This window comes from Bison bison, unplaced genomic scaffold, assembly GCF_000754665.1.
Source record: "Bison bison bison isolate TAMUID 2011002044 unplaced genomic scaffold, Bison_UMD1.0 scf7180017864280, whole genome shotgun sequence".
Lineage (NCBI taxonomy): Eukaryota > Metazoa > Chordata > Mammalia > Artiodactyla > Bovidae > Bison > Bison bison.
This window is the reverse complement of record NW_011494852.1, coordinates 4,627,501-4,640,134: the sequence shown is the minus strand read 5'-3', so window position 1 is coordinate 4,640,134 and position 12,634 is coordinate 4,627,501.

The window sequence follows — 12,634 nt, the reverse complement described above, 5'->3', positions numbered from 1 at the left end:
CCCCCCCAAGCCTGTCCCCTTCTGCCTTCCTGTCTCAGCATCACCTCTCTGGGATGTCCTTTAGGTGGAATTTCCTTGCTTGGGCCCTGCCTGTATCAAGCCTGATCTTTCAGGCCAGTGTGGAGACTCTGCTCTGTCCCGAGGCTCTTTGCATCGGCTGCAAGGGGAAAACTTGTCTCTGGAAATAGAGCTAGATGTCAAGTCACACTGGCCAGATATCCCATGGAGGAAGGAGAAGATAGGAATTGGAACAGAGGCAGGGGGCTGGCCGGGTTGACCCAGAAAAGTATATCCACTGCCTCCCCCTCCTCAACTCAGGTCCACTGCCCCGCAGAATATCCTACTAGAATCGTACTAACACATGACTCACCAGGAGTGGTGTCTGCCTGTGCTGATGCTCGCGGAGGATAGTGGAGGAGAGGATGAGGTGGGGGGATCCCACGTGTTTCCTGGCAGATGGTGTTGCGGGAAGAGGGATGTGGGCCGTGGTCTACAAGCCTGGCCTCGGAACTTGGTTATAGCAACCTGGGGGACCTAATCTTTTGGGAGCCCTGGTCCAAGGAGGACACACCCTTGGCTCATGGTCATCACCCTACCCTGGGGGAACCTGATCACAAACCCTTCCCCCTACCCCAGAATCCCCCATCTGAGTGGAGGAGTAAAGTAACCCTGTTGGGGGCGGGGGCATGAATGCACATCCACCCTGGCATCACTAGCTCTGCTGAAGGTTTCAGAACAGACTTTTGGCTCCTTCCACTTGTGTGTATTGAAAAATTGCAGCTAAAATTAACTCAGCTCTAGGGCCCGCCTTTCCCGATCATTAGCAAAGTTCATCAGTGCTCCTGGCCCAGTACAACAGATACTGGTTTCTCAGACACTCAGGAAAAGGATGAGAAGTTTCAGAGATGCTACAGCAGTGGCAGAGGTGGGGGAGACAGAGGAAAATACCTGGAAAGTGAAACTGATATTCCTGACCCAGGGATCAAACCAAGGTCCCTTCCATTGCAGGCGGATTCTTTACCAACTGAGCCACAAGGGAAGCCTGAAAATACCTGGAGACAATCCCAAACAGACTGGGATTAGAATTCAGTGCAACTGGCTGATTTTGGGTGTGGCCCCAGGAAATGCGCAAGTGGGGAGGGAAAGAGTGAGGCAGAGGAGGGACCAAGTTAATAGAAGATGCGGATGAGGAGTAGGTTACCCTTTTGGGCAATTGGGGCTTGATTCTGCTGGGGAACATTAAGGAATCTTTTAGACACATCAGAAGTGTTGTTCCTTCCCTTCCTTCCCTGATGCAGAGTTCAGAGAGCCTGGGGCATTTATCCACAGTCTTGCCTTCTTTGGCGATGACTGTTCGTTCCTTGGTAAGAGGGGATGGTATTGAGAGCCATCTGAGATCAGAGGGGGCTGCCTTGCATGATCTAGATCCAAGGTCCTCATACTTCAGCCTTATCAGAATCACCTAGAGGATGTGTTAACCAGAGATCTTCAGGTCCCAGTTGCAGAGTTTCTGATTTGCGTTTCTACCTTCTAGGCTAATGGTAATGCTTTTGGCTCAGGGACCACACTCAGAGAACCACTGGGCTAAACCAGGAACATCTGCAATGTGTGTGGTCCTGGCCACCACACTGTGCCAAAACCTGGTGGATTGAGGGGACATAGCAGTGCCATATGTTGGGGGACATAGTGCCAAAGAAGCTAACATGTTTAGAGACATAAAGAGAGACTTGGCAACAGAGAAAGACAGAGGCAAAGGTGCTGGTTCAACATTTACTTTGGATTTCTGGGCATGGTTGTGCACTAGATGACACTGCAGTAAAAGTGTTACCAAGACAGTGTCAGGTCCTGCTTCACTGAGCTCACATTCTAAAAGCAAGAAAGACAGCCTGGGGTGGTCGGGGCTGGCATAGGAGAGGCTTGGGCTAGAAAGATTGGAACTAGACAGAGCGGTCAGAATATGATAGAAACACAGGGAAAAATAATAAGGGTTTTGATGACAAAGTACAGGGCCAGATGGAGGATTCTGATGGAGGGTTCTGATGGAGGAAACAGAGGGTGTGCACCTCAGAGGCAGAGTCCAGCCTTTTCCTCCCCCTTCCCACCCTCCAGGAGTCAGGAGGACTTCCTGGAGGAGGAGACCTTTATACTGCAATTGAAGGATAAGTAACAAATGAAGCAGGTGGGCAAAGGGACCCCTATGCTGTTTGTATGCCCTTATGCCATAGCATGTGCAGGCTGGGGGGAGTCAGTTTCTGAATAGTTCCATGCGTGTGTCTGCATGTGCCGTAATCCCTCATTAGCTCCTGGAAGGAGATCCTGGTGGGATGGTTGTTTGGGGGACTCCGCTTAATTGTTGCATTTACTTAATTGCAACATCTGGAGAAGGGGACCGAAGCATCGGAAACAGCCACAGCAGGAAGAATGAGGTTAAACTGCCTGAGAGCTGAGGGAGCCTTGGGAGGAAGGGAACTGCTCATATCCACACACACAGTCTATCCAAAAATACACATCCATACTCACAATGCACATCACATCCTCAGAGGCTCACCAGAACACACACGGATACAGAAGGCACACGGAACACACATCACGTCCAAATAGAGAGACTTATACAAGTTGGGCTTCTCCAGTGGCTCAGCTGGTTAAAAAAAAAAAAAAAAAAAATCCCATTTGCCAATGCAGGAGACACAAGAGCCACAGGTTTGATCACTGGGTTGGGAAGATCCCCTGGAGAAGGAAGTGGCAACCTGCTCCAGTATTCTTGCCTGGAAAATTCCATGGACAGAGGAGCCTGGCAGGCTACAATCCTTGGAGTCACAAAGAGTCGGACATGAATGGGGACGCATGTATGCAGGGGGGTGGGGGGGGCACACAAATACATACTTAGACACACTTCCAAAACACACATGCAGACTCACATTCAGACATGTGAGAAGTCACATGTGCAAAAACACACTTGGCACACAGATTCTCTCTTGTACAGGTGTGTGAGCCACATTCCCACACATAGACACAAGGAATATTCTGAGAGTCACATCAGACATCTACACAGCGTGGATACAAGACGTGCACATACATGTACATTCAATCAACAGATGCAGTCTGTCTGCAAAAAAAGGGTGGCTTTTTAAATAAACCCAGACCCCTTCCAAGTCAGGAGGTTGTTAGAGCAAGAAGGGATGGAGGTGGTATATCTCCTTATCCTCAACTAGTACCTACCAACTCCTCATACAACCCAAGTCCAACCAATGGGGATTCATTGAAATTAGCTCAGCTTTGTAATTAGCACATGAATCAGCGCTGAGGACTAGGGGCTCACTTTAAAAAGATCATGTCTGAATGTGCACCCCCAAATGGAGAGGGGCCAGGAGATGAGTACATCTTCTCCACCCACCTCCTGTACATACACACTAACCACCCTAAATTAGACTGATGGATTCCAGGCAAGCACTGACTTCTACATGGTAACCATGAGACCCTGTATTGAGGTTCTGCTGAACTATGGTAGAAGACAGAATACAACTTTCAGGGACTGTTTTAATGACTTCCAGCTATCAACATGAAAAAGACTTCTGTAAAAACATGGGGGAAAGTTTACATTTGTGCAAAGAATTGAGGGAAATATGTTGAAAACTTTTAACCAGCAAACGTAGAGACTCAGGGCCATTGTAGAGATCTGTTCTGTGAAATCCTGAAAACCACAGTTAGGGATTTGAGACTCACTTTACAGAATGACAGGAGGGCTCAAGCTTTACTGATATCTGGGGACCAGAAAGGAAGGAGCAGTGTATTAGTGAATGTAATGCCAACTGCTGTAACAAATAACCCCCTGAATTTCAGTGACTTCATACAATAGTTTATTTCTTGCCAGAGGTGTCTAGCCAGCTATCCTCCAGTCAGTCAGTCAGTTAGTTCAGTTGCTCAGTCGTGTCCAACTATTTGTGACCCCATGGACTGCAGCACACCAGGCCACCCTGTCCATCACCAACTCCCGGAGTTTACTCAGACTCTTGTCCATTGAATCAGTGATGCCATCCAACCACCTCATCCTCTCTCGTCCCCTTCTCCTCCAGCCTTCATCTGTTGATAAACAAACCAGTTGTTTATCTTGCACCTCTGTTATTTCCTGGGGCTCAGAATTATCTGCTTTCACCAGGTGGTACTAGTGGTAAAGAACCCGCGTGCCAATGCAGAAGACGTGGGTTCCATCCCTGGGTCAGGAAGATCCTCTGGAGAAGGAAATGGCAACCTATTCTAGTATTTTTGCCTGGAGAATCCCATGGACAGAGGAGCCTGGTGGCTATAGTCCATGGGGTCTCAAAGAGTCGGACAGCACTGAAGTGACTGAGCATGCATGCACACACCTGATGAATGGGAGGAGACAGGGTGGAGAAGGTGGTTTCTTTAAGTTTCTTTAAAAACCTTGGTCCAGAAATGACCTTCTACGAACTTCCCTCTTGCCCATATTTTATTGGAGAGATGCAAGTGGAGCCGGGAACATATTTCCAGGCTGGATAGCTCCTCCCCCACCCAGTCACAGTTATACAAAGAGTATGAATTTAATGGACCCAACATCAACCACAGCCAGATCCACAACTTCAGGGGGCTGTGGAATCTTCTTCCATCCACTACAACGAATCCTGCTCCAGAGGATGTTCCCAGCCCCACCCTGACTACCCTCCCACCCACCTACCCTGGTCCTCTGCCTTTGGGGTGGGTGACCACAAATTTGACTCTTTTAAGAGTGAAGAGAATCTGGCTTGATTTGATAAATGTTTAGATCACTGCAGAAGGATAATGGTGAGAATCTGACGCTCTTTCTCTAAGCATTTATTGAGCTGTTACTGTGTGCCAGGCACGATGCTGGAAACATGCCCATGAATGAGACACAGTTAAGGCTTTGGAATTGCATCTCCTCTTTCTCAGGCAGAAAGAGAACAGATGATTTCTGAACCTGTGCTTGTCACTGTGATATTTCACTATGAACAACATGGGAGAGAGGGGAGGGGCAAGGAAATCTTCAAGTCTGTCTGCCTGTTGGTGATAGAGGGGGTGGTGTTCAGGGAAAGGATGGGGGCAACATTTGAGTCGGGAGGTCACCTGGATCAAAAGGTGTGGGGAGGGCTTTCTAGGTGTGAATAGAATCTCTGTGTGCAGACTCGTGGGCTAATCAGAGACCTGTAATTCCAGCTTCTAACACAAACCATTGCTGATTCAAGTGCTAATCAGAAATCTTATCCCTGTGAAAGCAAACCTGTGCTGATTCATGTGCTAATTATAAATCTAAGCTGATTTGTAAACTCTGTCCTGGAGCAGGATCTAAATCACAAACGGGCAAGAACTCCTGCTGACAATCATCAGCTCAAAGAGATCTGCGTTGCTAATGGCCATCTAGAGTTAATTCGTGTGCTAATTACAATCTTGGGATAGTTTAATAGAATGATCGGAGGGTGTCAAATTCATAGCGAAGAAGAGCACAGACTCTGAAGCCTGACAGTCTGGGTTCCAATTCCATTCCTGTAAAGAGGGGGCTGATAGAACACCAAATGTCTTTTGGGAGGATTAAACGAGTTAATACAAGTAAAGCACTGGGAGCAATGCCTGGCACCTAAGTGCTTACTCTTGTAAGTACTAGCTATAACAATAATAATATACAGGCAACAGTTATTCTGATTTCATTTAATTCTTCATAGCAGGCCTCACCTCCAATCTCTTCACCATCTTCCTAAGCCCAGGTCTGAGGGCCTCACCCTCCGGAAAGGCTTCCCAGGGACCTGGGAGTCCCCAGTCCCGCCCCCGCCCCTATCCCTTTCAGCACCCTTCCTAGGTCTGGACGTCACCGCTCAATCGCCACTTGAGGGCAGCAACACACCGTTCAGCCGCTGCGCGCGGTGCATTGTGAGGCGCGTAGTCTTTGGGCTGATTAAGCGGTAGCTTGGGCCTTGCATGCGAACTGCATTTCCCGGAAGGCGATGCGACACACTATGCCTCCCCTTGCCTAAACCTGTAGGCGGAGATCTCGCCCTCCTCAGAGAGCGAGCCTCTAGAGCGGCGCGGGGGAATCATGGGGTGTAGGGACAGCCGGCGCCTAGAGGAGGGATTGCTGCGCAGGCGCGGGCAGCCTGTGTCTCCTACTGGGGGCATTAGGAAGCGGGTGACCCTATAGCCACAGACGCCGGAGATGAAGTTGAAGCAGCTGTGGAGGCTTGTTGTTCAGTCGCTAAGTCGTGTCCGACTCTTTGCGACCCCATGGACTGCAGCACGCCAGGCTTCCTACGTAGTCCCTGACTCGTGGAAGAGCTTAATACCACCCCCCTCCACCCCCACCCTCACCCCGTTGTGTGCCCTGTAGCCTGCTCACCCGCCTTCCTACTCTCCTGCATTTCCACTGTCCCTAGTATTTTCTTGGCGCTCCAGTCTTAAGAGGAAAAAATAAAATCCTTTCCCTTCTTTTATCTTTTCTTCACAGGCACACATCCCCTTAAAACACACAAACCCCTTGTAATGTTCAACCAAGCACAAAAATAGAATAGTATAATGATCCTCCAGCTACCCATCACCTTTCTTCAATAATTATCAACGTATGATCTTATTTTATTTTTTCCGCTTCCCTCCCCAGGCGAATTCATTTAAAGCAAATCCCAGACATATGATTTCATCCATAAACACTCCTGTATGTATCTCTAAAATAGAAGGTTCTTTAAAAACATAATACTTTTATAACACCTAAAAATGAATAGTAATTCCATAATATTATCTAATATCCAACCCATCTCCAAATTTTCCTGATCATCTTATGTCTTCTAACTGTTGGCTTGTTCAAATCAGACTCCAAACAAGGTAGTGTATTCCATTTTGTTGACACCTCTTTTAAGGCTTATTCTCATCTGTTTCACAGTCTAATCTGACAGGTTGCGCTTCTTGGTGTCCTTTAATATATTCTGTCCCACGTATGCCATGTAAACTGGTAAATCTAGAGGCTGGGTCAGATTCAGATTCAATTTAGAAGTAAGTAGATTGCTGGGAGAAATATCAATAACCTCAGATATGAAGATGACACCACCCTTATGGCAGAAAGTGAAGAGGAACTCAAAAGCCTCTTGATGAAAGTGAAAGAGGAGAATGAAAAAGTTGGCTTAAAGCTCAACACTCAGAAAACGAAGAACATGGCATCTGGTCCCATCACCTCATGGGAAATAGATGGGGAAACAGTGGAAACAGTGTCAGACTTAATTTTTGGGGGCTCCAAAATCACTGCAGATGGTGACTGCAGCCATGAAATTAAAAGACGCTTACTCCTTGGAAGAAAAGTTATGACCAACCTAGATAGCATATTGAAAAGCAGAGACATTACTTTGCCAACAAAGGTCCGTCTAGTCAAGGCTATGGTTTTTCCTGTGGTCATGTATGGATGTGAGAGTTGGACTGTGAAGAAGGCTGAGCACCAAAGAATCGATGCTTTGGAACTGTGGTGGTGGTGAAGACTCTTGAGAGTCCCTTGGACTGCAAGGAGATCCAACCAGTCCATTCTGAAGGAGATCAGCCCTGGGATTTCTTTGGAGGGAATGATGCTGAAGCTCAAACTCCAGTACTCTGGCTACCTCATGCGAAGAGTTGACTCATTGGAAAAGACTCTGATGCTGGGAGGGATTGGGGGCAGGAGGAGAAGGGGACCACAGAGGATGAAATGGCTGGATGGCATCACTGACTCGATGGACGTGAGTCTGAGTGAACTCCAGGAGTTGGTGATGGACAGGGAGGCCTGGCATGCTGCGATTCATGGGGTCGCAAAGAGTCGGACACGACTGAGTGACTGAACTGAACTGAACTGAACTGTACGTCATGGCTTCCCTGGTGGCTCAGATGGTAAAGAATCCACCTGCAATGCAGGAAACCTGGGTTCGATCCCTGGGTTGGGAAGATCCCATGGAGAAGGAAATGGCAACCCGCTCCAGTATTCTTGCCCAGATAATTTTATGGACAGAAGAACCTGGCAGGCTACAGTCCACCAGGTTGCAAAGAGTCCGACACAACTGAGCCACCAAGCTCAACTCCACTTCATGGATGATGTCCCCTTCTTCCATCAGTTAGCATGTGATAATGCCCAGTTGCTTCTTTTTTGTGTGTGATGTTAATACTCACTGTTGGGGCTGAGTGTTGGCACCCTAATCCATCCGTTATAAAAGCACAGCCAAACGTCAGGAAGGAAGTGTGTCCATGCTCTCCCTTCCAGCTCTCTCCGGCTCTTTCACAAATGTGGTCTATTGCTAAAGCTCTTTCTGGTTGCTAAACTCAGGAAGCAATCCTCTATCCTCAACTCGCTGGTCCTGTAATAACAGGCCTGTCCTGTGCTGCTCAATAGGGTAGCCACTGGCCACACAAGTGGCTATTGAGAGCTTGTGCCTGCGAGCATGCGGGACACACAATAAGTCACTATAGTTGTGTTCAACTCTTTGCGACCCGCCAGGTTCCTCTGCCCATGGGATTCTCCAGGCTAGAATATTGGGATGGGTTACCATACTCTCCTCCAGGGGCTCTTTTTGACCTAGGGCTCGAACCCATGTCTTTTATGCGTCTCTGATGCAGGTTCTTTACTGCTAGAGCCATCTGGGAAGCCCTTTTGAGAGCTTAACTAGTCCTAATTGAGATGTGTGCTGTAAGTATAAATTACACACTGGGATTTCAAAGAGTACCAAAAAAAAAAAACCAAAGAATTTAATGATGAGAAACCCATCCTCTGCAACAGAGTAGGCCCTGCTCACAACAAGTAGAGAAAGCCTATGTGCAGCACTGAAGACCTGGTGCAACCAAAATAAATAAGTAAATAATTTTTTAAAAAAAGAATGTAAAATATCTCAAGACTTTAAAAAATATGGATAATATTGAAATGATAGTCTTTGGTATATAGTAACGATAAAATACATGTGTGAGCTACCTTATTAAAATTACTTTCACCTGTTGCTTTTTACCTTTTAAATGTGGCTACTAGAAATGTTAAAATCACATATGTGGCTATGAGTTATATTTCTAGCAGAAGGTGTTGTTCCAGAACAGTGGTTTTCAACGTGTGATCTCTGGACCAGCAGCGTCAGCATCAACATCATATGACAACATGTTAGAAATGCAAATTCTATGTTGCTCTGGGGTTACTGAACCCAAGTCTCCGGGGACTGGGGCCCAGCAGTCTGCATTTGATTAAGTCCTCCAGATCATTCCTGTCTGAAAACTCCCCTCCCGGTTTGTGTGACACAGAACTCTCCCAAGCCCACCTACTTCTCACCCCTTCACTGTTAACACCTTGGTCTGAGCATCTCTTGGTCCTACCTGGACCCCTGTTGCTGCTGCTGCTGCTAAGTCACTTCACTAGTGTCCGACTCTGTGTGACCCCATAGACGGCAGCCCACCAGGCTCCCCCATCCCTGGGATTCTCCAGGCAAGAACACTGGAGTGGGTTGCCATTTCCTTCTCCAATGCATGAAAGTGAAAAGTGAAAGTGAAAGTGAAATCGTGCCCGACTCTCAGCAACCCCATGGACTGCAGCCCACCAGGCTCCTCTGTCCATGGGATTTTCCAGGCAAGAGTACTGGAGTGGGGTGCCATTGCCTTCTCCAGTCGCTTGCAAATTGGTTTCCCAGCATCTAATCTTGTGCCCTACTTGTAGCCCTCACACTCCATTTTGGGCCTCCTCAAAAACATAAATCAGATCACATTACTTCCTTTCTTAAAAACTTCCAATGGCTTCGTATTGCACTTTACAGTAAAATCCAAACCCCTTCCTGTGGCTCCTGCAGCCTCTCCATCTTCATATAGTCCCCCGACTCCACCTTCCCTCTTTCTGCCCCAGCCTTGCCATCCTTCTTGCTATTGCTCACACACTCCCAGCTCCTCCCTGCCTCAGGGAATTTGTGACAGCCATTCCCCCTTCTAAGAATGTGGTTCTTTGTAGGACTGGCTCGCTCTTTTCCTTTGGGCTTCAGCTTAGATGCCCCCACCTCAGTTGTCACTAAAACCAAGCCTATATCCATAATCACACAATGTCACCCACCTTTCATTCTCTGCATGGTAGATACATAACACACACTGTTCTTGTCATTTGTCTGTCTCTCCCACTATCAGGTATGCCTACAAGGGCAGGAACTCATCTCTCTAGCTCACCACTTTGACCCCAGCTCCTCCCACAGAGCCTGCACACAATAGGTGCTTTTAAAAAGTCTGTTCATTGACCCAGCATGTGAACTGCTGCAGCTGCTCCTCTTCAGTCTCTCTCGCTGCCTCCATCCACTCTGAAGTCAGAGGACCATTGTCATCCATGGTGTTTGAACTCTCGGAACCTTCCCCATGACCTCCTCATTTCTGGCTTCTGCCACACGGGGATATCTGACAACACAGAACCCACTTTCTGATTTGGGATCGGCAGGTTGGAGCCGCTATGCCTGTGAGGGCTTGATGAGAATACAGAAACCACTCCAATGTTAGAACAGAGGGATGTTAACACATCGGGGTGGTTATGCAGTGGATAGAGGAGCTGAGGAGCCAACAAGAGCCAGTGAAGCCAGTGGAAATTAACAGCAGTGGGAAGCCACCACTGCTCCAGGCTGGAGGAATAAAGCGAGGAGGTGGGGTCACCAGGGCCTGGAGACAAAGTCACCTGATGGAAGTTGGAAACCCAGTGGGATTGTCTAGCTAGCTGGAGTGGTGGAGGGGGCAGAGCCACAGGGAGAGAGGCGGGCTTACCAGGCAGGGGGAGGATTGCCCTGGCCTCTTCCTCCTCTCTTCCAGGCTCCTGCCACAAGGAACCACCAGGTTCCTTGGTGGAACCCAAGGTAAATCCAGTTGAAGGGGAGATGAATTGTGGCCTGGGATGCAGCAAGAGGGCGAGGAACAGATCGGGGCAAATACAGCCCAAAGCAGCACAGCATGGTTTCCTCTGTGCACCAAAGAGCCCAGCTGGTCATCCCACACTAGGCCTCGCATTGTTGTGTTCAGTCGCTAAGTCGTATCCGACTCTTTGCAACCCCATGGACTGCAGCATGTCAGGCTTCCTGGTCCTTCACTGTCTCCTGAAGTTTGCTCAAACTCATGTCCATTGAGTCGGTGATGCTATCCAACCATCTCCTCCTCTGTCACCCCCTTCTCTTCCTGCCCTTGATCTTTCCCAGCATCAAGGTCTTTTCCAATGAGCTGGCTCTTCGCAGCTTACTGAAGTACATCATGTGTCTGGCTGCTGTAGGATTAGGATTTTTGTTTTTAATGTTTATGTATTTGACTCTGCCAGGTCTTAATTGCAACATGTGAGGCCTAGTGCCCTGACCAGGGGTTGAACCCTGGCCCTCTGCACGGGGAGCATGGACTCTTAGCTACTGCACCACCAGGGAAGTCCCTAGGGTTTGGGTTGAGTTTGCAACCCCAATGTTTCAGATATCTATTGCTGCATTACAAATTATCCCTAAATTAAGCAGCTAAAGACAACCATTTTCTTTTTCCTCTAACTTTAAGGATCAGAAAGTCACAAAGGTTTCAGTGGGGTTGTTTTCATATGGTGTCTGTCCTGTGGTTGGAGTCAGATGTTGACTGGGGTGGTCATTTGAAAACTCGACTGTCCAAGGTGGCTCACTAACAGTGTTGCTGACTGTCACTTGAGAACTCAGTGGACTGTTGTTGAGAGAGGCTGCACATGCCACTCCAGCATCATGATCTTACTTGGGGACAGGCTTATTCCAGAGTGTGTGTTCCAAAAGACCCAGGCAGAAACTGTATATTTTTTTAATGACTTGGCATAAAAAAATCACACAGCATCACTTCTGCAGTCAAGACCCACCCAGTTTCAAAATGAAGCTACATAGATCCCACCTTTTGATGTAAGGAATTGATGGCCACATCTTGCTCCAAAGAATGTTATTTGAGGCACTGATATGAGTTCTTTTCTGTCCTGACTCTGGACAGTCTCCTGAGATGAACATCTCCATTATATTCTGGGGGCTTTGATGACTAACTACATGGCTACGTTTTCAAGCCTTATATGCAGCCCAGCCCATCTCTTGATCCATAGAATGGTTCCTAACTGGACATTTCTCTTCCCATTTGTTGTTTCAGTTCAGTTGAGTCACTCAGTCAAGTCCAACTCTTTGCAATCCCATGGACCACAGCACACCAGGCTTCCCTGTCCATCACCAACTCCCACAGCTTACTCAAACTTGTGTTCATCGAGTCGGTGATGCCATACAACCATCTCATCATCTGTTACCACCTTCTCCATCAGCCTTCAATCTTTCCCAGCATCAGGGTCTTTTCTAAGGAGTCAGTTCTTCACATCAGGTGGCCAAAGTATTGGTGTTTCGGCTTCAGCATCAGTCCTTCCAATGAATATTCAGGACTGATTTCCTTTAGGATGGACTCATTGGATCTCCTCACTGTCCAAGGGACTCTCAAGAGTCTTCTCCAACACCACAGTTCAAAAGCATCAATTCTTCTGTGCTCAGCTTTCTTTAAAGTCCAACTCTCACATCCATACATGACTACTGGAAAAACCACAGCTTTGACTAGACGGACCCTTGTTGGCAAAGTAATGTCTCTGCTTTTTAATAGGCTGTCTAGGTTGGTCATAACTTTTCTTCCAAGGAGCAAGTGTCTTTTA